This window comes from Anas acuta, chromosome 7 (genome assembly GCF_963932015.1).
Source record: "Anas acuta chromosome 7, bAnaAcu1.1, whole genome shotgun sequence".
NCBI lineage: Eukaryota > Metazoa > Chordata > Aves > Anseriformes > Anatidae > Anas > Anas acuta.
Genome location: NC_088985.1, coordinates 29,660,069 through 29,684,459, shown reverse-complemented (window position 1 = coordinate 29,684,459; position 24,391 = coordinate 29,660,069). Strand labels below are relative to the sequence as shown.

At 40.0% G+C, this 24,391-nt stretch overlaps 1 long non-coding RNA gene across 1 annotated transcript; it reads right to left on the bottom strand.

Annotated features, from left to right (window-relative positions):
* Positions 1 to 3,954: 3,954 nt before the first annotated feature.
* Positions 3,955 to 19,268, bottom strand: LOC137859598 (uncharacterized). The gene is made up of 3 exons (XR_011098412.1): positions 19,195 to 19,268; positions 14,630 to 14,785; positions 3,955 to 6,924 (listed from the first exon to the last, which is right to left on the bottom strand). It is a non-coding gene; the product is annotated as an uncharacterized lncRNA (long non-coding RNA).
* Positions 19,269 to 24,391: the final 5,123 nt, after the last annotated feature.

The window sequence follows — 24,391 nt, the reverse complement described above, 5'->3', positions numbered from 1 at the left end:
ACAGGTCTTACATTATTGTGAGGCTGTCAGAAATCTCTCAGCAGGAGCAATAAATGCCAGTGAACTGTAAAAGTGAACCATCCATCTCTAATAGCATTCTGAAGGAGGGCGATAACATGTTGAGTAGATAATCAGGAAACTTTCTTACATGATAAAACTCTTCAGCCATTCAAAAAAAAAATAAAAAAATGGGGAGACTGAAAAAGATCTAGAGAAAACAACTTATGTAATGCATGTTCAGGTCTTCCCAGAACCATCAGATGTTTCCGTTTGTGTTTTTGTTGTTGTTGCTGTTGCTTTTTCTGAATTTTAGTTTTTATTGCCTGCGAAGAGCACTGTGCATGCCAGATCTATGGATAGTGTAAATGTGAAACAAGGGTACCAATTTAGATGTTTACTATTGCTCCAGGTACTGGAACAGCAAGGTTTCTGCAAAGAATATTCTATTAAGGTGCAAAGGCACATTACTATTAAAATTATTAAATTGTAATATATTTTAAAAATATATGATTGTTTGGTGGTAATCATCTTCTAAAAAGACAAACAATTCATGCTTTTTCTTTGGGCTGTTTCTGAAGGAAGCAGCACCTGGCTCCCTCTTAGACGGGGAACTACATCTGTAGATGAAAAATAACTCCTGAGTTTCTCCAGAAATTTCCAGGAAAATAATAAAACATCTACCTGACATTTCTAGTGGTTTTAAAATATATGATGTACCCTTCTCCTTTTTCTTCCTGTGGGCTATTATGAAAAATAATTCACTTTGAATCAACATTTATGTGACAGAAAATTCCAAGAACTGTGAAAAGGCTGCTTTGTGACTTGGGCTTCACAGATGTCTCCATTCAAGGATCTCCAAAGTCTCCATGCTCCCATGGTCTGAATTGCTCTGCACAAATACACCTACAGATGGAAATTCTGTTAACTGTGCTGCCTTGTCTATGTCAGCAGTGCGTAGCTGTACCTTTCATTTTCCTTAACATTTTCTGGAAAGGCCATCGTGGAGTTGCTGTTCCTCATGACCATTACATGGCTCTTTTGAGGCCATAGCAAAGCCGACTCATCTGCGTGTCTGCTGTGGAACTTGTGGTTTCATAACTTAGCAACTTCAAACAAAAGCAGGAATGAGATTGCTCTTCTACCTCTAGCAAAGTAAATAGCAAGTGACTGAATGTGCTGTGACCTGGGTGACACAACCAGGTGTTGTGGAAAAATTGGTCTCCTCTTTGCAACCTCTCCCTTCATTCTTTTATTTCTCGGTCCTATCTTGTATGTTTGTCCAACAGCTGATCAGTTTGTTAAATAACATATTTTAGTTCTTGTGGGTAAACATCTTGGAGAACATGTTTTTTTGGGCGCTGCTCAGAATAAGAGCATGGAGCAATGGGCTTGCTTTTCCTGATCGTCATGTGGTCCTTTGACGTTCTCATGTTCCTGGCTGAATGCTGTCTTTTCTGGTTGCTTTAACAAAGCTAAAAATCAGCTCCCTATGTATTTTCTTGTACTTCACCATTCTTAAATGCACAATCTTTTTTCTCTTACCTTTCCTCCTTTACATCTCAGATGCACCCTGACCAGTTTGGTCATTGCTAGATGGAGTCAAGATCAGAATCCACTGTAAGTGTGGGTACCACGCTTACTTCTAAACTAGCACTTACGTCTTGGGGTTCTTAGCATCTATATGTGCCAAACAGAAGGAAAAGAAGTGGACAAACAGGGGGCTCTGTAGTGATACTAGGTTCAGATATAAATCCAAGTCACTATTAGGTCCTGTGTCTTCCTCCAAAATCTCTCTTTCTCTCTTTTTTCCTTTCATGAACCATGTATCTGGAAAGCCATTATTTAGCTCTGAAGTTTTCAGGTGACAGTAGCTCACTTCGAGTGTCTTTGTGGTAAAATCAGCTCAGTTGAGCAAGTGGAAAGACTTAGGTCGAGCTGAGAGAAAACTGTCACTAATGTCTGTGAATCACACAAACTTAATTTGCATTTCAAGCCAACCTCATGTATCTAGCTGTTTCTTAATGAGAAATATACTGAAATTGTACTGTGTGTGTCCACACAGCCCCCATAGCAAGGCACTGATTGCACTGGGGATCAGCATGAGCAATTTTCTCTGCATTTTGAGTTTGGTTTTTTTTGCTAGTTAAAAATAAAAAATACCTTGTTTTTTTTAACTCAACTATTGTTCATCAGAGGAAAGGAGCAGCATTGCAGATCCTCAGAGAACATTTTGCCATGGTACTGCCCTGTTCCCCTCCTGTAAGCACTCCCCCATGGCAGGCAGTTACAACAGATGAGTGAAGCCTGAGCTGACCACTGTGCCTAGCTCGGTCTGATAGCAAGGGGTTTGTGTCTCCATGATGCCTAATGCAACACTCTTCCACTAATTGGTGCCAACCAATTTCCTTCCTCACCCTACAGCCCGCTGGGGGTGTGAGACGCCAAATTTGCACATCTGAGCCCTGGTAGCAAAGAGACATGCTAGGCAATGGCAGGTCCTTGCTCCAGGTCTGCATGTGCACTGCTTGCAAAGGCTTATGAGGGGAGAAAGGAAAAGAAACAGCATGCACCTTGTGCTACAGCCTGCCTTTGCTTTTGGCTTAAAGTTGGGAAAAGTATCAAACAAGATAGATGGAAAACTTGAGAAGAAGGTGATTGAGGAATCAGGTAGTTGGCAACTATTTCTGGATGAGATGACTTTTAGGGGACTGTGAAGCTGAGCTCAATTCAGTTGTACCTTATGGCTAAAAAAAGCTGATCAGGGATTTTTTTCTAAATGTTAACAGATTTTCCTTTGACAGCTTCTTAAAAGGAAAATTTCTTCTTGGAAACAGTCAAAAATTTCTTTTTTTTTAAATGTTTTCTAAATGAAATTTCACATTTTAGAAAGGCATTTCTTTTTTCTAAAATTGTACTTAAAACTAAACTTCTAAAGAAGAACATTAAATGAACTAAATTCTTCAAAAAAAGTAGAGCTTAAATGTGAATGAAGCACTGAGGCTTGACCCTAGAATGAAATGTTTGTTTTTTCCCCTGAAACATACCTGCTTTATTTTGTCCAGAATTAAGTCACCTTCCTCTGACTATTTTTTTAGAGCTGGGGTAGGCTGAGTGACAAACCTCTGCTTTTTCCAGCAGAGTAAAGGACGTCAGAAATACGTGCAGAACATGGGTGAAGGTTAAGCTATGCAAAGGTTGAGCAGAGACAGACGGCAGCAATAAGCCTTTTCACCGACTGCTTTAAAAATATGCCCTTGCCACTCTTAGATCTTTTTGTTTGAGGAAACCAAGGTAAAAAGGCTTGGAAAGATGATGCTCAGCATGTCACTGGCAGCGGGAGCACACAGCAGAGCAGCAGTGGGAAGTGTTCCCTCTGAAAATGCTGTGTATACCAGGGCTCTTTTCTCCCCACAAACTAAGTGTTGATCAACAACATCTCCTAAGCTAGACCAGCTCTTATGACTCTTAGAAGGCTGTCCCGGTCTCACGGAGCTTTTCTGCCCTGCCAACTTAGGTACTGACACCAATCCTGGTTGTGCCATGTTGTGGAGTATGACTGTCCTGAGGGCTTTATGCAGAAAGTGATCAACTCAGTAATTTTTACTTACCTTTTCTGGGGATTCGGAAAATATATTTACTGATTTTAAATGGATTCAAATATCCTTTTCATTCACTGTGGGGTTTGATACCATTTTTGAAAAGTGAACCATTGCTTTGGTTTTATTGTATAACAGAGTGGTTTCTAATTCTCATTCCAATTACCCAATAGCTAAAAGACCACAACATAACACTATCTATGAAAACAATATCTTTCTACCCATCATGAAGCAGAAAAGGTGCACAGCTCTGTCAGTCCTTCCTTTGCAGACTGGATATCTATAGTTTGCCTGGGTAACTTCTCATGCAGATGACAAACACAACACAGATGAGTAGTCACAACAGCTTACTTGGCAAATCAGTGTATTTGTATTTAATATAAATATAGGGGAAATCAACTCATGTGTAGAATACATGACATTTCAGTTTTATTCAACAATGTAAAAACAATTCTAAAACAACATGAAAGTACCTCTGGAGAGTGTCAGGAGAATGGTGGTTTTAATATCAGCTTCATATAGCATTTTATAGGTTTTTAATTGAGGGCACCACAAATATTGTGTGTCTGTGTGTGAGAACACTTACCTGCTTCCCCAAACACCTAATAGACAATGATGCAGTAGGGTTTAGAAAACCAGCAGCTTTATTTTTTAGCGTTACCATTGAAGATAATGGTAAACTGATTTGGGCTTGACAGGTTGTTTTTTGCCAAATCAGTTTGCTTCCAGTCCACATCCATCAGGCACTTTGATTAGGTTTCTACCTGATTAGGATTCAAATTACTGACAGTGTTGTTCAGCCAGTAAGAATGCCCGATCTGGCCAGCTTAGCATAAAAGCTGGAGGATGCTTATTTCTATGTTCTGGGTCCTGTGGCCAGCCCCATAATTTGACCCTAGATCAACACCCAGTCCCAGGTGTGGTCTACAGCACAGCTTGGAGCTAGATCCCAAAACAGTTCAAGGCAGTGGAGAGGAGCAGGGCATGGGGCAATCCTCTGGAGCCAACCAGCCTGGCTGTGCCATAAAAGCTGGCTGGTCATGCACGCCATATTTTAATGAGAGCACTAAGTTCAGACCAGGAAATCTGGGATGGGTCTATAATTAGTAGCTCACATTTAAAAATGAAAAATTAAGTATGGCCAATGTCCATCATTGTAGGAAAGTAGCTGGTTCTAAAATGTTTTTCTGTAAAGAAATGTTTTTCTGTAAAGAAATAAGATCACAGTGAGTTGAACGGTTTGCAGTTTCTTGAGCGTGTGCCTTTCTCCAGCAGAAACCAAAGGAGTTTCATTTAATTGATGTCTTCTTTCCTGAGAGGAATGTGCTCGTTTTCACTGTTTGGATCACAGACAGGTCTGAACGAGACCACCAAGCGGCACGAACTTTGGCTGGTGGCTAAGGTAAAAGCAGACTCAAAGCCATGAGTGGGTCCCACTTCTGCCATTTGTCAAACTCAAGCAATTTGGGAGTATACGAGTGCCAAGGCTTGTGAAGTCCCACAATTTTCTCTAGAAGCCTTAACAAGAACCTGGAATTTAAACTCAGCTCAATGTATGCAAACTAATGCAGAAGCAATCTTAGATTTTAAGATCGTATCTCAAGTGGATCTTGATTTCTGAATACTTTTATTGATTTATTTTGCAACTTGCTTTCTGTAATGAAGGAGAAAATAAGGCAAAACCTGCCTTTTCTGATCTGAGAAGCTCTTTGAAACATAAATAAGGATATAAATGGGGAAATGGTCACTGGTTCATTCTGACTTGATTTCTGACATTAGTGTGTTCTGCCATGCTGTCTTATGGAATACAGTGTCTTCTTTATGCCCTATATTTCTATTTAGCAGTAGAAATGCAAGGTTTTGTATTAAATCAACAATGGTATCTTGTGGCCCCTGAGAAGTGCAATTGGTGGTATAGACAGTCATTTCCAGCTCCCTTTGAATATGTGGTAAAGAGCAAGCAGGTTGAGAGCAGCTGCTGTCCCTGCTGTTTCACGAAATACTCTACCAAAAGGCTGTGAAAAGGAGACCTCTGTCTCTAGTTTCTAAGTTCCTGCTGGGACCCTGGAGACAAACTGTTCCCAGTCTTACTTTACATCCTGTCTCCAGCTTGAAAATGGAAAAAAAAAAATAAAACAACAACATAGTTTTTCACATACCTATTCCTAGGTTATTCCCTGGTTTAGATCAACATTGCATTACGTTAGATGCTTAATATTAGCACGGCATTAAATCACAGATACAAGGCTGAACCCACAGAAAGCATTTCCAGCTGAGGCAGTCAGGCCAGAGACTTTGCTGAGCCTCGAGCTCGCTGGAAGGCTCCTGGCAGTGTCCCCACACAGAGGGAGCCCGTGGGAGGCAGGTCAGGCCGGTGAGTAGCACCACGAATTCCAGAAGAAAAGAGCAAAGAGTGGGAGATAGGCAGCAGTAGAGGCAGTGAAGAAACTACCTTTCAAAATTCAGGTTGATTTTTTACATGAGGTTGAGCTTGAGCGTCACTTTCTTACACCCTCGTGCTGTAGAAATGTTCTTGCTGGTTATACAAAAGGTGTCAGACAAAACAGTAAAGAAAACACAGGTGGTAATCAGATTTTGTCCTATGCAGTGAATCAAAACCCAGACATTTCAGGTAATGGCGGTATGAGTGAGCAGAATGGGAACACAGAGTCCCTTTTGTGGCCTGTACTTGTGAGGGACCAGGAGCCTGAGCTCTTCAGCTTTGATAACGCAGGTCTCCACCCTAAAGAGACCGCATGGGAGCAGGAGGTCCCACAAGTTGATGGCCAGCACCACAGGTGTGCAAAGATGAGTTTTATTCAGGCTTTTTAATCAATGCCCAACTGAGACGGTGTGGGACAGTTCATGCTTCTCAAACTTTGTTTCTTCCTGTCAGAATTTGAGAAATGCTATATCAAGTGCTCACTCCGGTGTTTCTGCTTAGCTAAGAGCTTGGGGAGAAAGAAGCTCCTCCACTAGTGCTCAGGTTTTCTTTACAACACAAAAGGATGTGAACAATTTCTTAAATTAATCTCTTTGGAAACTGATTGAGTCACCAGAAGAAGGTTGGTAGGGAAGCATCACTTCAATCCGACAGGCACACACTGTGAATACAAATTGCCAAACAGAAGTTTAAACTCCATTTTAAGGGAAAGCACAGAGGGAACATGATAGGCGTCAACTTCCACAGCCGCTGGAACAAACCGTCAGGTCGAATTGCACCGTCATGTGCCAGCGCTCCTGCTAATGCTCGTCATCGCCCACAGAGCAGACAGCGGGTGTGCATCCTCTTCCACGCACCCCCTCACCTCCACTCTTCCCTGAATCCCTTGATGAAAGACAACAGATATTTTGAGATCTCGCTTCTTTACCATGATTTTCTTTGCTCGGGTTTTGGGGCTGCTGTAATTGGCTGCGGTGTTATTCCTGGGGAAGGAGGTGTGAAGAGGTTGGCCTCCTGGGACACCCTGTGTGTCTGCACTGCCTTCCTCAAAACAAAATCAGAACAGGAGATCGCAGAGCTCTGGGCTAACTAACAAAGTATGTATGGCTTGTCAGGGGGCTTAGATGTAAGGAAGAGTAAAGGGGAATAAGACACGGCTTTTCAAAAGGGTTTAGCTCAGCTTGTAACAGTTTACAGACATATCCAGCAAATCTCCTGATAATTAGGCCCGTTTCTGGCATACCAAAGCAAATCGTTTAGATCTTTTTTCTCTTTAAAATCACATTATCTGGAATGCCCTTATTGATAGCAGATGGATGAGGCTCAGAAACATGAAAGCCTTTGTCCAAGAAGATGAGGGAGCTGTATTGGTCTTTTCTACTAATTTCCATGAACTTCAGTTTCTTTCTTGGGGAGGCTGTCACAAGACATTCCAGGGCATCTGTATTTCCTACCTCTGCTGAGCACAAAACCTAGAGCAAGAAGGGGCAGCAGCATCTCAGATGGACTCCTGGAGAGCAGCTCAAATGCAAACGAACTCCCAGACCTGCGCTCTCTGCCCCTGCTTTCTCAAAGTCCTCTAATGTATCGTCATTTCCATTACTACTGAAACGGTCTCCCTGCCTATTGAAAATGAATGTACTCTCATCTAGTGCAGGCATGTGAAGCCAAGCCAAAATTAGTAAGAACTTGATTTTAATACCATGCTGGGAAGGTTTTATTCACTGAGTCTGCTTGCCTCAAGACACACTGCTGCCTTAGAGCAGAACTCCCACACATTGTGGTTTATTACCAAAGCTCACATTTTATAGGCAATTCCTAATCCTCATGTTATTTTGTTACTCAGACAAATTTATCTAAATCTGAATTTTTGCAAGTATGGACTGCGCTGTCTGAGGATGAAGGAGTCTGGGACTAACTGCATAATGCAATACAAACACCACAGTTTTCCTTTGCTAAGAAGTTTCATGTTAGAAAGCTCCTCAAGCCCACTTGTAAACTCACAGAGGCAAAAGGTTAGCAAAACTGGGCTTACAAGCCCAACCTCAACAGTCCAATTCTTACAACAGAAAGTACTGTGAGCTTATAAAAAGAGACTCCTGGTCTCTGTTTCTGACTGTCACTCTTTAATTCTGTGGGGAAAAGCTACAAATTATTTATACCTTGGTTTTAATGTTTCTAAAATGATGGTATCAACATGCACCTTCATCCTGTACATCAGGCTCCTCAAATCTGACAGTAGAGTGTATGACTTAGATTTCCCTTGTGAGTACTGACTTCTGATCAGTTTTCTCAGTTCACTTCACCTTAGGATTCATCCAAATAAACATTAACATTTGTGTTTTATTTATTTTTTATTTATTTTTTTTTTCAGAGTAGCTCTTGCTTCACCAGTAATGAATAATTCAAATGTGTCCTTCTGTTATCCCTTAAAAAAGTCAAAAACTCTATGCTACATTGATTCAGAAGGATGCAGCAAAAGAGGTTTCAAGAACAGATTTGATTTGTGAGCATACATTTAAAAATGTTCTGGAGTTTCCTTGGGGTCAATCAGGAATGTTGAAAACTATGTCAAAGCTTATACAAATATTTTCAGTGGAAGGCTTTCCAATGTAAAGCTAAATAAAATGAAATCAAATATGTAGTGCAGAAAAGAAAAAAAAAATCATTATTTCACTTTTTTTTTTTTTTTTTTCCTATTTGTCTATTTGTAAATTGTTTTCCAATGGATGCACAGATCTGTTTATGGCAAATTGAAGCTGGCCAACATTAGGCTTAATACTTTCAAAGAGCCTCACATGATATTCTACCAAGTCTTAGGGACCCACGGATCATTAGGAAGAAACAATTGAACTAGTTTTCCAAATATTTCCTTCTGTTGCTCACAGATACATCCATTGGTTCCCCAGACATCCCTCTACAACATAACAAAATGGACCTGTAATATCCCATGTTTTATATAGTATGTATGTTATAATTCAATGTGGCAGAGAAGAGGGTGATTGGTAGGACAGCTCAGGGCATGGGGTACATACTGCCGGCACCATCATTAAGCTAATTTGCTTTAGATAGTTCTGTTCACCTGAAAGTTTCTGTAACCATGGAAAGAATAGAAAAGAAAAAAAAAAAAAAAAAGGAAAAGGATGGAGTCTCTGGAATATAAGGCACTTAACTTTACCCATCTTCTAATTATAATGTTGAACATAAACATCAGCTTTTCATTTTAGGTTTCTTCAATACTAAAGTTGTAGAACAGTGGTAGGTAGCAGTTATGAAGAGATGTATATAAAAGACATGCAGTGTCTTACAAAAAAGGTAAAAATCAGTAAGACATGGGTTTTTGTATAAACTGTTAAAAACTGCCTAGAGGATTCTCAACACAAAGAAAATGACAGTGCTCTGGGCTCCCAAATGCTCTAAGAAGCATTGGTCAGCTTACATGAAAATAAACATCCTTATCATTAGTTTTCAGATGTGAGACACTAAGATGTAGCTCAAAATGTTCCCCTTTTAAACCTCTGTACATTACTTGTGATTTGACATCTCATCTTTTACACTCTGCCAGCTGGGAACGCTGAGGTATAATGGGAAGTTGATTTCTTGTTTTCAAACTTTAGAATAACCAGACAAGGAAAATATACAACAAAGAAGCTGTGAACAGAGAAATAAATTAACTTGGTGCTGCATGAGGTTTCCGACTAAAAACTCTGTGGTAATATAGCCAGAGTAGAAATAGCATGTAATAGCTAGCCCAGACTTTTAATGGAAAGAAGGGGGAAAGACCATATGAGTATTTGTGCTTCTAATGTTTAGGCTGATCTGTGATAAAATAAAAACAATTTAACCAATTTTAGTTCGTCTGAAGAGGAGAGAGGGTGCTCCCCTTCCTCCTTTCAAGCTCTGCTTGTTGCTAGTGCATCTGTTTTGCTGTGGTAATTAGAGATGCATCTTACTCATCAAAATTGATCTTGAATAATCACCGTCTACAAACGCCATGAAGGTAGCCGTTTCCTCGTGAGGATTCATACTTCCTGTTAGGAAGACTGATAGAGCAAAAAGATGGAGTCAGGTCATTCCATCCTTAACTCTTTGATTTATGTAGAAAATGTCTCATGGCAAAAAACCAAAAAATTAAGCTTCTGTGTCTATGGACAGCAAGGACAGTTCAAGGACAGCAAGAGAAGGCCTGCTCCTTTTGATGAGCCTGCCATCCACCTGCACACAGACGAAGGGGCGAGGAGCCCCGGCGTGGGCAGGTGCTGGATGCTCTTCCAGGGAAACATGAGCTAACTCTGGAAAGTTACAGACGGCTTTAAAATTGAAAACATGAGGAGTGAGTTCGTCCCACTTCCAAAACAGAAGTTGGTATTAGTCCTAATAAATGTTGATATTCTCAAAAGCCACTTTAACATCCCACCTACACGGACCATCTGCCTGTTCTTGCTGCAGCCTTGGTGAGTGCTGGGCCACCACCAGGAGCTGGGTACAACCTCGCAGCCAGCCCCTGGCATGTACCAGCTCCCGGCAGTGAAGAGCAAGGGGGAGAAAACATTCTTCTTAAGAGAAAAGAATAAACATAGAGAAGGAATTCTGCATAAACAAGCGGGCTTCTAGATGCAGCTCCGTAAATGAGCAGATCAGAAGAGCAAACAACCCTTGACACTGCCAATGAGTCACTCCCACTGCACAAAGGACAGGGATTTTGTGGATCTGCTATTTCATAGCTCCTCTACAGAAGATAAAATCTGCATTAGGTTATATTTCTTCTGTTCCGTGCTTCAGGAAAAAAGAAGCTGTTACAATAATAGCATGGGCTGAGGATTCAGAATAAAACTCTGAATTCTGTTAGATTCTTTCTCTTTGAAAGCAAATTATTTTCTCTCTCTGTACATCAGTACCTGAGGCATGTCGTTCTGAGACAGCCATACCCATGCACATATCAAGTTTGATACATCGATGTTTGAAGGGCTATTTAAATAGGTATGAAAGATGGACCTGTATTTAAACTAAGATATATGCACATCATCATTACGGTGATTCATATTCTTTGTGCACAAACTTCTAATAATCCCATATTGTTTAGTGGATCTACTCTGGATTCTCACTGTCATAAGACTGAGATTCCACTTTAACTAAGAAATGACTGTAAGTATGAAAGGATTGGACAGTGTTCTGATTCACTTTGTAAAGGAGTATAGATAAAACTATGTCTATAAATTAATATCATTTGCAGGGAAGTTTTCAAATGCACGATGCTGGGAGATTCAATCTTCCTTTGTAACCATTTGAAAGAGTTTGATGGCATTCTCTACGGGGTTTATTAGGAACACAAGGAAGTCAGCAACAGGACACATACATAAAACATCTATGGAAATCTTGCTGGTATTCATATGACCTGTAGAACTTAAGGTCAAGCCTTAAAGCAAAATTTAATAAAGCCATCTTTTTTCAGCTCAGTTTCTCCTTATTTAGAAAGCTACCTGAGCTTATTTTAACTCCCAGTAAGCTTCTCAGTTTAGGTGGTTTTGTTTGTTTCTGCTTCTTTTACTCATATTGAAAGAAGTTTGGGAAGAAATCATGGTAAATTCAAGAAAAGAGGATAAATATCATTCTCTGTGCTGGAGAACTGTGGCTTCCTTAGAATTGCTAGCAACAAGACAGCAACTCTAGGATCCAGAAAAAAGGCAATAATTTTAAAATTTCTAAGCACCTCTGACAATTCCTGGCAATCTGCATTGCTCTCAATCAACTGGGGATGGAGAATAGGTTGACAATTCAAGCTGTCTTCTCCAGGGCAGCTTAGGCCCCTCTCAAGATGGTAATGACCTGCAAGTAAAGTAAGGATATAATATTTCAAAGGTTACAAGCAGGCAGAGAATAGCTTTTTTAAAGGGCTGATATCATCACTACAAGGTCCAGATGAGAAAGGAAAGGGAACAAACTGACTATATAAAATTTTCCTTGGTAAATCTAAACAACGCACTATTAACTTTCATGTGAAGTAACCCTTAAAGTGTGCAGTGATTAAAAATTAAATTTTCAAAATACACTGTTATTCAGTGTTTAAACTAAGATCTACCTGGAAAAACTAATTTCACAGGTCCTAGAATTACAGAACTGAGCAATGGAAATGAACTATGTGTCCCTGCATTGCTCAGGCTCATATGCTTTTGTACCTTTATTAATGCTTTGTTTAGCCTCGTTTTAGCAAAGTGAATTTCCACATTAAATTCATTTCTATGCACCTCAGAAACAAAACAATCTATGTTTAAAAGCATGTTCCAATGACAGCAAGCAAGAAAGAAATCTGTAGGTTTAATAAAAAATGGCTCTGGTGTGTAGAATATTTAAGTAAAATGGTTACATTAAAGATGTAAGTAAGGTGGTGTTTTGCTGTACTCAACTATTGTAATGGAAAGTACATTTTAAAGCAGAAAAAAAGAAGGAGGAATTAAAAAAAAAAAGGCAGAGAGAGAAATAATAAGCCAAATAGTCATCAAAAAAAAATCTATAACTGAGCTGGCAAAGCTACATGCCAAGTTTCAGCTAAGGACATTGAATTTCAGCTGACAGGTTCATCTAATTTACTGCTTTGTTTTGGACATCAGGTTAAAACACTTTAAAGAAAAGCTGGACCAATGCTGCTATGTCCTGAGTTTTCCAAGCATGATGAGCTCAGCTTGGAGAAGGAATTGAGTATTTGACCTTACTGTGCAGAACTTGGGCTCTTAATTTTCTTGTTTTCTTTCTTATTATTTTTTAAAAGGCTATTAAATCATGTATGTTATCAAAAGAAAATATTCTAAAGGCAAGGATTTAAAAGCTCAAAATGGTCTTTGGACAACAGTGAAATGAGAGCACACAGTTAAGAGTGAAATTCAGTCTGCTTACTCAGGTGGTGTCTAAGTCTAGTCTTGGAGAGCAATTCGGATTGCTTGCACCCCAGCAACACCCAACCCCAGAAAAACTTTAACACCAAATCCGTCTTTGCTGAAATTTCTACAGGCACCCGCATGTGTTGGAAGGGCTAAGGTGTGGAGGTGCTAGTTCCTCACTTCCTTCTGGGACAGCAGGGGAAGCCCAACTGCCCATCTTAGTGATAAGACAAAAGGAAATGGCCTTAAGTTGTACCAGGGGATGCTTAGGTTGCATATTAGAAAAAAAAATTCTTCACTGAAAGGGTAGTGAAGTATTGGAACAGGCTGCCCAGGGAAGTGGTTGAGTTACCATCCCCGGAGCTCTTCAAAAAGCATGTAGATGTGGTGCTTAAGGACATGGTATAATAGTGGACTGGGCAGTGCTAGGCTAAAGGTTGGACCAGATGATCTTAGAGGTCTTTTCCAACCTAAATTATTTTATAGTTCGATGATCTTGAGCACTCTTGTTCCACCACAGGGCTTATCGGGGGGAGTCCTGGCTGGATAAAGATGAGCCTTTGCTCAGTTACATGCCTGTCCTCTCAGCAAAACACATTCATGCTCTATAAACTCAAGTAGACAAATGAATGGTGAGAAGTCTTCACTGCTGCTCATGGCCAAGTGAAGAAAGGGAATTTACTTTCCTGACACAAGGCCTTTGTAAGCATTTAACTTTCCTGTACAGTCAACAAGGAGAGAAGAGTGTCCCCTTCTTTGTCTTTCATTGGTGTTTTCTACAATTGTATAGAGAAGTCTTAGAGAAGTTTTTTCTCTCTCTCTCCCCTTTAGATATTCTCAGTAATTTACGGGGGTAGGTATCTGCTGTTACAGGGTTTGACATTCCTGCGGTTCAGGGATTATAGGTCCCCAAAGTGAGGTGCAGGACTTGGAAGAAATCATCTAAGTAGTTCTTAGAGTTTGATTTTAAGCACATGCCTAGCATTTAACCTAATGATGTTACATTAATTGTTTGTTGAAAACCTACTTCCACAGATCCTTCTCTCATTCAGCTCTGTTGAAACTTCAGCTTGAATGCTTCACTCCTAATTGCCAGTATTAGTGTCATTCCTCACTTTCCAGACCCCAAGAGTTGAAGAGACACTTAGCATATGGACAAAAAAATTCCTGTTCTACTCTGCAGTAGATTGGAAAAATATCATTCATTGTGTAACGTGTCTCAAACAAAAATTAGAATCCCAGGTTGTTACCCGCTCATTCCAAGTAGTGGAAGTCAACTTTTTCAGCTACAAATGGCATGCCTGAGTTATCATGAGCTGCAGAACTGTGCAGGTCCTGAGGACTTCTCTTTGCAATCGATAATGCAGATAGCACTGGCATAGCATTGCCTCCTAGGTCCAACTTCAAGAATAGACCACAAAGGCAAGTACAGGTGGTCATCCAATCATGTTCTCCATGGGCAAATACCTAATATTTTTATTATTTTTTTTTTTTAATGGCAAATGCAAAACCAACTGAAACATTTTAGAATCCTGCAGCATGACCGAAGTGCTCAACCCCAGGAACATCTAGTAACCACACAGAAAGCGATGCTGCAGTTGACAACTTCAATGAGCTGGCAGAACAGCCTAAGGTCCGTACGCTGTGTTGCCTAGCCACGTTGTTAAATCATTTTAATTACCGAAATAGTCTAGAAAGTCTGCTCTGTCTCTCACCTTCCCAACATAAATAAAGTCCTGAACATGTTGGCTGGGTTATTTTGTGTATCTTTGCTTTCTGCACATTCTTTCTGGTTTGGGATAGAGAAGTATAGTCCTCGTATCCACAGAACAGGCCCAGTCCTGGCAGCAGCTATTCAAGATTAACCACACCTGCAAATGAAAAACACTGCGTAAAAATGGCTGATACCATCTCTTCAGAATGGTGCTTCTAGTTAGTTCTGGAAGGACTCACTCAAAGACACTTCTGTTTCATGCTTTTCTCAGTATTTTACCTTTCTACAAAGTCAGTCTAAATATGTTAGCGATGATGGCATTTTCTTGGAGGGTGGCCACATGGCTGCTGAGAATAGATTGAGGCCACTAATAATAGATCTTAAATAGGTGTAAGGTATGCAATGCTTGTTTGCTTCCTATTTGGAAGTCTTCCAGCCAACAAAAGTTCTGGTTTCTCAGATGAATGAACTTAGTTTTGGTAGACGTAACCCAGCTGAAAATGTAGTCTATATGAATGAAACCTGCAATGTACTGAGAGTGCTTCAGTCCTCAACACCACAAGAAATTTCTCATTTCCTATGAGAAATCTTGTCTTTCCTTTTCATGCCCATTGTTGCATATCTTCTATATGCTCTTCTGCAAATTTAGTTTGTGTTTTTCCTCTCAAAATTTTGAATCAACTTTATGGTGAGGTAAGGTCTAAAGATCTGCAAATGTGGTGATTTAATCAATTCCAGAACCACATGCCCAAATATATATTTTTCTACAGTTTCAAAATAAGTTTTTCACTGCCGGATGATTCATTTTGCTTCTTACCCATTGCATAATTTTAGCAGTGTTACTTATTAAGGAAAGAAAAATACACACAAAAGGTCGAGCTTTAGATAGAAAGCGATATGCAGTTTTGAGGCACTCATCGTTGTCAGAGGAAGTAATGTCAAAATAGACAGGGAAATGAAAATCAGCTTTAGATTCCGAGGCTGTGGAAGTATTTGTTAAGTATCTACATTGTGCAAGGGTCTTAGAAGTGATATTCTTCTAGCACTTTTTGTTCTCTGTTTTTGTAAAAAAGGTAAGTCAATTTGCTTAAAATTTCTCAGTGAGTCTGTGGCCAGAGTTTTCCATAGCATACAGGTAACTTTGCTGCCACCTTGAAGCCGTGTGGACTTCTAGTCCACAGCAATTGCAAAATAATCTAAGTTACTGTAGCTTTCAGTGAAGATAGGCTCTTCATATAACCTTGCTCGTGACAGGCCACAAATGTCCAAATGACCATCTTATGTTGCTCTAACTTGGCTCAAGATACAGGAAAGTTTAAACTTTTTTCCAAATACTTTAGTTATTCTGCCTGTAGTCCCGTTTCCAAAGATCTGAAGCGCTAGGAATTTGAACATAAAACAAAAAGACTTTGGGTCTGATGATGAAAATACTCTCAGACATCTACATTACAGCATGTTGAGGTGAATGTAGCCCATGAAAAGTTAATGCAACTGTAAAGCTAATGTAATGGAATATAAATATAATGGGAGTTTGTAATGTGTTAACAGCCGCAAATCTAAAGTTGGGCGTTTTACTATATCCACACTTAAACAGTTGACCTGATGTGGCAAAGGCTCAAAGTTAAAGCTCCCTTTTGAGAGCCAGGAGCGAGACCTGGATCCCTGTGATGCTGATGCTGTCAACATGCACAGAAGGTCCCACTGTCACCTCCACTGCCTCAGGAGTGACACCAGGGCTCTCCTTTGGGATGTGAGCTCCAACAGCCCCTGGCAGTTTGGAGCTCTCTGGAAGTGGTTTCATTACTGTCACTTCTCATTAATCTGAGCTCTCCAGGGATCCGCTACAAATTGCTGATCTATGGAAGTGAAAACCTGCAGCCATATCTATCCTGGAAAATGTTGGCAGTGCTATGTTCAAGCAGATTTAAGAAAATCACTGATAATAAATCTTCCACTATTTCCTTTGTATATAAGTTGGTATCTCCGTTTCCCATTTTTCCTGATACATTTTATTCTGTGATTTATATCCCACGCAGAAGCAAAGCCTTTTAAACATAGGAGAAAACCTAATGTTTCACAGATGTTATAAGGAGTTTGCAGTTAAATTGAATATATTAAAAATGTGTTCTATACTTAAAAAATGATGAGTGATCTTTGTTGCTTCTGCTTATAGATACCAGAAGAAAAACAGCCCGCTATTCAGGAAACATTAAACAGCCATCTTATGAAAATTTGACCCATTTGAGGGAACATTAAGTCGGGTGTCCCAAAACTGATGTATCATTTAAGCCACTTAAAAATATTTAGAACAGAGAGGCCACCTGAAAACTAGAAAACTAGAGTGCTCCAGGACTTGCAAAGATAAAAGACTTTATGGTAGACTAGTACTGCATTGCCAGATTCCTGCCTGATACTTAATTTAATTCTCAACTTAATGCTGTTTAGGTTATTTGATTTTTTTATTATGTTTATTGAAGGATGTGCTCTGTGGAAGTGCTTATAAATTTCAAAATTAAAGGAAAAGAAGGATTCCGGGAGATTAAAGATGAGAGTGAGCGTTAGCCCCTCAGATTTAGGATGACAGAACATTGTACAGTGAACAGTATCTTGCTTACAGGGTGGAGAATGTTAACTACTGAACTGGCACTCACAAACCATTTGACAATAGATATTAACCACCTGGCCACACCATTGAAAGAATCTGTTTTAAGAAGTTGTGTAAACAAACTTTGATAGTTTGCATAATAACATGCTCTTATCAGCTCTGAGGCTGATGAGTTCAAACAGCAGGACACCGGAGATCAGCAACGTGAGCCTTCCTTTGGAAGTGGGATTCTAATTCATCCAGACTTTGAACTGGCTGGGGCATTTTTTGCCTCCATGAGAAACTCCCATACACATACATTATATATATATATATATATATTACATTTTTACATATTTATTTTGTATGGTAAGTGGTGACTACAGGCTTAATTCAGTGCTCTTAACTCCCTTTTCACACAGCAGATAGTTTTCATTAAGAACATACAAAATGCAATGCAACCTTTCAAACACCAGGCAAAGAAAAAGAACAACCTAGGAAATGCTTTTTATGGCAGGGCTATTTAAATATAATCACATATCTGTCATCAGACAGGCCTGCTTGTAACACTTTGTCAGTCCTCCTGGAGAGGAGGTGGTCTGCAGGCAGGGTTTTTGAATAAGTCAGAGTGTAGGATTTTTTTTAAAGGCATAATGAGCAGCTAAGAAATAATCTGCAATTTTCATCATTTCTTTCTATTAAAGCAGCACTCAGCTGTCCCAAGGTAGGGCTAGAGTCCCACTGTGCTAAGCACATGAAAAAATTAGTGTGTGCCTCTGCAGCTGTGTATTTATGTACGGGCAGACCTCTACTAGGGTGAACAAGCTCTTTGCTGTCAGCAGCAGTGCTCCTGGACAATGAAGCACGTACGTGTTTGCTGAAAAAAAATTGAAAACAAGTAGACCCTACGAGGATCAAAGCCTTCCAAAACAAACAAATCTCCCAGTGCAGGTGCAGACTTTTTTTGCAGATTCATGTTGGGAATGAATTCAGATTCATCTACAGTGTCTATGGCAGGGGACAGGGAGCGGGTGATAGGCCGGTGAGGTAGGCTGGGCTCTTGCTTCCCGTGCTCATCTGAAACATCTTGCTCAAATACTTTGCTTACGTTCTCCTTACTGAGAAATTAAAATGCCATTAAAATTGTCAGTTTGGCACAGATTTTTTTAATTTAAGGATAAAATAAGCAGAAGAGTTTGCCTCAGACATTAGTAAGCCAGTACCAGCAAAACCAGTGCTTAATTTTGACGTAGGGGATTAGGAAACTGATATATAATCACAGAGAAGTAAGTACTCTCAGCTCCCATTGCCATAACAGAGAAGACCTCTCTCATGCTGTTTTTGTCTGACAATTTTGGTTATTCATCCTTACATTCTTGAGAAAATATTAGTTGCATTAGCTATAGTGTTTTGTTTGTTTGTTTGTTTGTTGTGTTTTTGTTTTGTTTTGTTTTTTAATCTTAGAAGATTTCATAGAATCATAAAATTTGGAAAAGACCCCCAAGAGACTGTAAAATAAATAAATCAAAGTTAGCGAATCTGAGGTGGAAAAAATTCCTAAAGTAACATCTTAAAACTTCCGATGAATGTATGGGTCAGAGATGTCTATTTCCTAACACTAATGTTACAAACTAGCTGATTTACATTTCAAGTATCTTTATGGCTAAGAAAAATAGCATATTTTTCTTCCCAGTATTTTCCTCAGATACTGTAATGTCTTAAAAGAAGAAGCAATTTGGGGAAGGTGTGAAAGAGTTAAAAAGGCAGCTTTTAGGGAAAAGCTAAGCTCAGGATCCCACGCATACTGGAATGAGGCTCTGTAAATTGGTTCTAATAAAACATGAGACAACAGGGTTAGAACATCAGACAGGAATTCTTCAGGATTAAAGGTAAAAATAAACCAGGCCAGGCTAACAGATTTATGTATGATTGCAGAAGTTCCTCCAGAAAAAAAGGCTTCCTGACTGTCTGTCTGGGTTTACCTTGCACCTGGAGCCCTCCTGGATTCCTTACAGACACCGAGGTCTCACGCAACACCATCCCAGGGCCATGCCTCGGTGCTGGCTGCATGCTGGTGTGTTAGAAATGCCTTTCATTACCTCTTGCCTGGACTGTAGCCGTGCAATATTGAAGATGAACTCATCGCTGTTTGAAGAACTACAGCAAAGTCACAGGACAGGTCCCAGTGAGTAAATGAGAGCTCATTACATGTCTCCCTCTTCTACCGGGACTGGCTTTCCACAGAAGAGTGCCATCCAACTGGCATCAACAGGACTTGGACTGCTGTCTTCCCTCAGAAGAAATGACTGACAGTGCAAACAGCCAAAAGCCTCCCCCTGGCAGAGGGAGCTGAGTCTGCTCCATCCCCTGTCTCTCTGCAGGACAGCAGAAGGATGTGAGCCCCGCAGGAAACAGGAGCGATGGGAAGTGGCTTCTGATGCTGAGAGTGGAGAACTGTGGATACAACAGTTTATACAGAAGAATTGTGACAGAGGAAATTGAATCCTGCTCAAAATATCGAGTAAAATCCATGAAATTGTTCACAACCTTCTAGATGCTCAGTGTCAAACAACAAAAAAAAAGTCAGACGATGAGAAAGAACCACTGCTCAGTCACTCAGATTTCTATTACAAGGGTAACAGCCAGCAGTTCAGGAGACATCTCTGTGTCTTGTTCAAAGTAATAAAGTGAACTTCTGTGGGAACTACTTATCACCTCACCTCCTACAGGCACACCAAACATGGCCTTGCCAAAACATTTCTTCCCCAGATGAGAGAAGGAGACAAAGAAAGAACCACAAATGATGATTTCCACTTGTATGTCAATTAACAGACAAATGAAGATGCTCAGCCATTATGAGAAAATAAATAAATAAAAGGAAAAAAGCTGAAGAATGCAAGTGTCCTCTCTGAGCATTGTACAAATTACATCTCATGCCATCCATAAATTGTCAGCTCACAGTCTCAGATCATCAACTGTAAACCTATGTCAAGCAACATGGTTTGTGGAAGTGACACATGCTTCCACAGTGGCTTCTTCTAGTCCTCACCCTAATTATACACAGAGAGCCACGAGAAGTAGTTTGGTCTGTACTGTCTGGCAGTAACTCCAGCAGCAATCTCATCTCACGCCGTATACACTACTGCATTTATCTGTCATGAACTCAACACGCAGGAGCTGGTTGGTGTGATGGGGCTGTTCCCTGCTGAGCAGTCTGAACCAAAATCTAGGGACCGCTGGTAAGAACTGAGCAGCTTTGCAATGACCTGCAATGGAAAGGCCTTCACTCACCTGTGTATAGGATCTATTGTATTTTGGAGAACAGATGTACCACAGCGTAAGGTCAAACACTACGTTCAGTGCTGTTTTGTTTTTCATTCATTCCAATCAATCATCTCTTTAGTAACCAGAACAAATGAAAAAACAAAACAAAAAAACAATAAATATTGTGGGGACTGCTGCATCTCTGGCCAACTCCAACATTTTTTCAGCATGTGATCAAACGTCCATATAAAAAGCCTGATAAAATCTTGGACCCTTTAGGGCTTGAACCTGGAGAGACAATCAGCCGACATGTTCAGTAGTTCAGCTGAACTCCACAGGCCCTTCTGGAATTCCTGGACTAAGGACTTAATCCTCCCAGGTCACGAAGGTTTATGAATTTGTTTGCTTCTCCATTACCGAGACTTCAGGAGGAAAAGCAACGGGAGATCTGTATGTGAACAAACAGGCATGAGCAAGCCACTGGCATGATGGAAGCAGAGCTGCAAATTTCATAGAAGTCATTTATTATTCTGGCTCCTGCATCTATTTTTAAAGCTGTTTTCCTAAGAATAAACACTGCTAGGGAAATGAACCTGCCCTACCAAGTTTTATCATCATTTATATTACCAGAGTGTCTAGGAGTCCTTCTCATAAAAATGCTCCACTGCATTAGGCATTACGCAAACACGTGGGAAGAATAAAGGGAGCTTCCCACCGAGAGCTGGAGGCTGGGACGATGAGCAGTGTTCGGCCAAGGACATGATGAAGGAGCAGTTTCCACAGCAGGCAGAGAGTCTGAATAAAGTGACATACAGAAGCAAATAGAAATGGAGATTTCAGAAATAAAACACAGGTTGTGTATGTTGAAGGCAATATGTTGGCAGGTCAAGAAGACAGAAGAGATTTGGCTAGCAATAGATCATTAGAAACTGTGCTGAGAGCAATTTCAGTGGTCAGCATGGGGACACAGCCAAATTAGTGGGGATCTAAAACAGAAGCGAAGCACAGGAAGCAGGAGATCTTGTTAATAGCACATTTTAGGAGTGTAAAAAGAAAAGGGAAAGGGATGTACAGGTTAGGAACATTTTCTTCCAGTATAAGAGAAAATAAATGACTTTTCTTTTGTGAGTGAAAAGAGCTACAAGTGGGTAGTCACTGGGACTTCAGAGAAATGAAGGTAAAGTGAAAAGGGTCAAGTGATGGTCATTAAGAAAGTCAGCAGAGATTAGAGATGAGTGGAGCAATATGGTAAAAAAATGCATCTATTTGCTGTCCGGGAGAAATACATGTATATAAGATCTCCTGCTCAGCCAGAGACAGTCCAGTTTCTGACCCACGTGAAACGCCTGCCTCCTCCTGAATGGGACAGCTGAAGTGACATTGCAGGCTGACAGCAGACATGAGGGGATAGAAAGGTTTAGCTGACAGGTCAGAGGCACTGGTGTGGTGCACATCCACCAAGACCTCGTGCTTTGAGGTGCTGCCATCCTCCTGCCCCTAAGTACTAGTTTAGGCCAGAGATGTAGTGACCCCTCTGAAGCAAGGAAGGTGTTTGGGACAAATGTGTTCCTAAAGGGAATGACGGATTTATTCCAAAGGAGTTGGCCTTCACATTTTATATCACTGAGTTAAACTTGCTACTGAATCTCTTCCTATTTTGAGGAAGATTTTTGTCTACAATATTAGTAGATATCAATGCTGAAATGTACCATCAGAGTGCCATCCAGAAACATTAGCCTAGTGAATTTCCCTCACTAATTTTCTTGGTTGACAAAAAAAATATGGATAGGACATTGGATGGCTTATGGTAGTTCCCAAAACATATTGTTAAGTGGAAAGGTCAGAATTGCCTCAGAATAACATTGACAAATTTTTCCTGAAAATTTATTCAGTTCACTGTAAACACTTTTCAGCTTAAAATATAAAAGTTGCTTAGGCTAGCAACATATATATATATATATATTTATCATATATACAAATTTCTTTCAAGATTGTGTGAAGCTTCAACACTGATTAAATCTAAAAGAACCTTTTTTTTTTTTCTTTTTTCTTGTTGCTGCAACAAGATGCTCCACAGGCTTTCTGCATATTAGAAGTTGGAAAAAAATTGCTGTGACCAGTTCATCTGAGCTAGACCATTCTCTGCAAACAAATGCATACCTGTTGTCAGGTGTCTATAATAATGTAGTCCATCCTACTGTCAGGGCCAAAACTGACATGCAGAGTCCCAGACGGCACAACAGCAATCAGACTACCATAGTGTATGAAAGGAGGAGAGACCCTATCCTGAGCATCTATGAAAACTATCCTCATGAGAGGGAACATACTTACACAGACCAGAAGTGGGTCACAAAGGTGCTGAGACTCCAGCCACTAATGTTTCAGAATCTTTATTTTTTAAATCAATGGGTTTTATGCGTATTAGAAAAAGATGACTATACATCTCTCTAGAAAAACAAACAACAAAAAAGAAAAAAAAAACAATCAGCATTCATCTTTCTTCTTGACTTCTCAGTGATTTTACCTGTATTTTATGCACCTTTTGTAATTTAAACCTACTGTAAAGAGAATTGCTTTGTTCAGCAGCCTCAAGTAAATAAAAAATGTTAACCCCCTGCTAAGTTTAATTTCATGACTACTCCTGTTATGATTCAGTAGGTGTTTCATTTTGCAATTCCAAGAGGCGAATTTTGTCACTCTTTACTAGGGATTCCATCTCTGAATGTCCCAGCATATCCTCTGCACCTTCCACATAGTCTACCAAGTTCTGCCTCATATGCTTCCTTTGATTCAAGTCTGCAATAACAACAGCATTTTATAGCACTTACACTGCTAAGAGCACAGCAAAAATGCTAATTAAATCCATCTTCCTCACTCAACTGCATAAAGGAGAGAAAAATTTAAATGATGGGTTTCTCAGTAGCCCCCAGCAAATTTCCCTTGGATTTAGCTGCCATTTAGAAATCGATGCTCCTACGCACTGTTTGGCACATTTCAATTTTGTACTCTCTTGTGTGATTCCATTTGCTTAATGGATCAAGGTTCGGGAAAACAGCTACATCTCTCATTCTTAACAATCTCTGTATTTTAGTGTTAAACCCAGATAACCTGTAAAACATGATAACTTTAGTCATTAGCTTGTTAGCGTGCATAAGGAGAGGGAGGGAAAGTGCAGAGGCCTTGATTTAACTGCTACTTCCACTTGATTTAACTACTACTTCCCCTGTTAGACTGGACTGTACTTTGCATGAAACACAGCAGGCTTATCTGCTGTCATCTCAGATGAAGGGCTCAGACCTGTGCTAGGGAAGCGATGCGCTTTCCAAACCCGGCTGCATAAAGAAGACATTAAAACTGATGTACTGGCTTCTCATTAGTATTTAGAGATGATGTTAGAACAACAACTCAGTTCTCACTGACAATGATTGCAAACTTTAGCTTCAAAGATCAAAAACAATGTTGCAGTTCCACAGTAGGAATTTACACACAAATAAAAAACATGGGGGTAATTTTGACTAAATACTTGGTTTTACTGAAGCAACCTCTTCATTAATATCTAACTACTCCTTAATGTTGCAGTTTCGTTCAGCTTTTGGAAAGCGTATCCATTATTTACAGCCTGTTGGTAGGCTCTCTGAGCATTGATAAGCCCACACGTTCTGCTTAAGGGAATGCCTGGCATTGGACAAATATAGAGATTTAACTGAGGGTTGCAGCATGCTAATGCTTTTCCAGAAAAGAAAGAAACAATATGCATTGCTGTAGCAGTATGTTAGAAAGCTACTCTTTTACACTTCAAGTCTAAAATCCTTGCCTCTGCTTTCACATCTGTGCTTATGGAAGAGGGCAAAGGCAATCAAACCAGCTCTAGAAAGCCCAATTTCAGCTAAGGTAAAATTTTGCTACATACAGCAG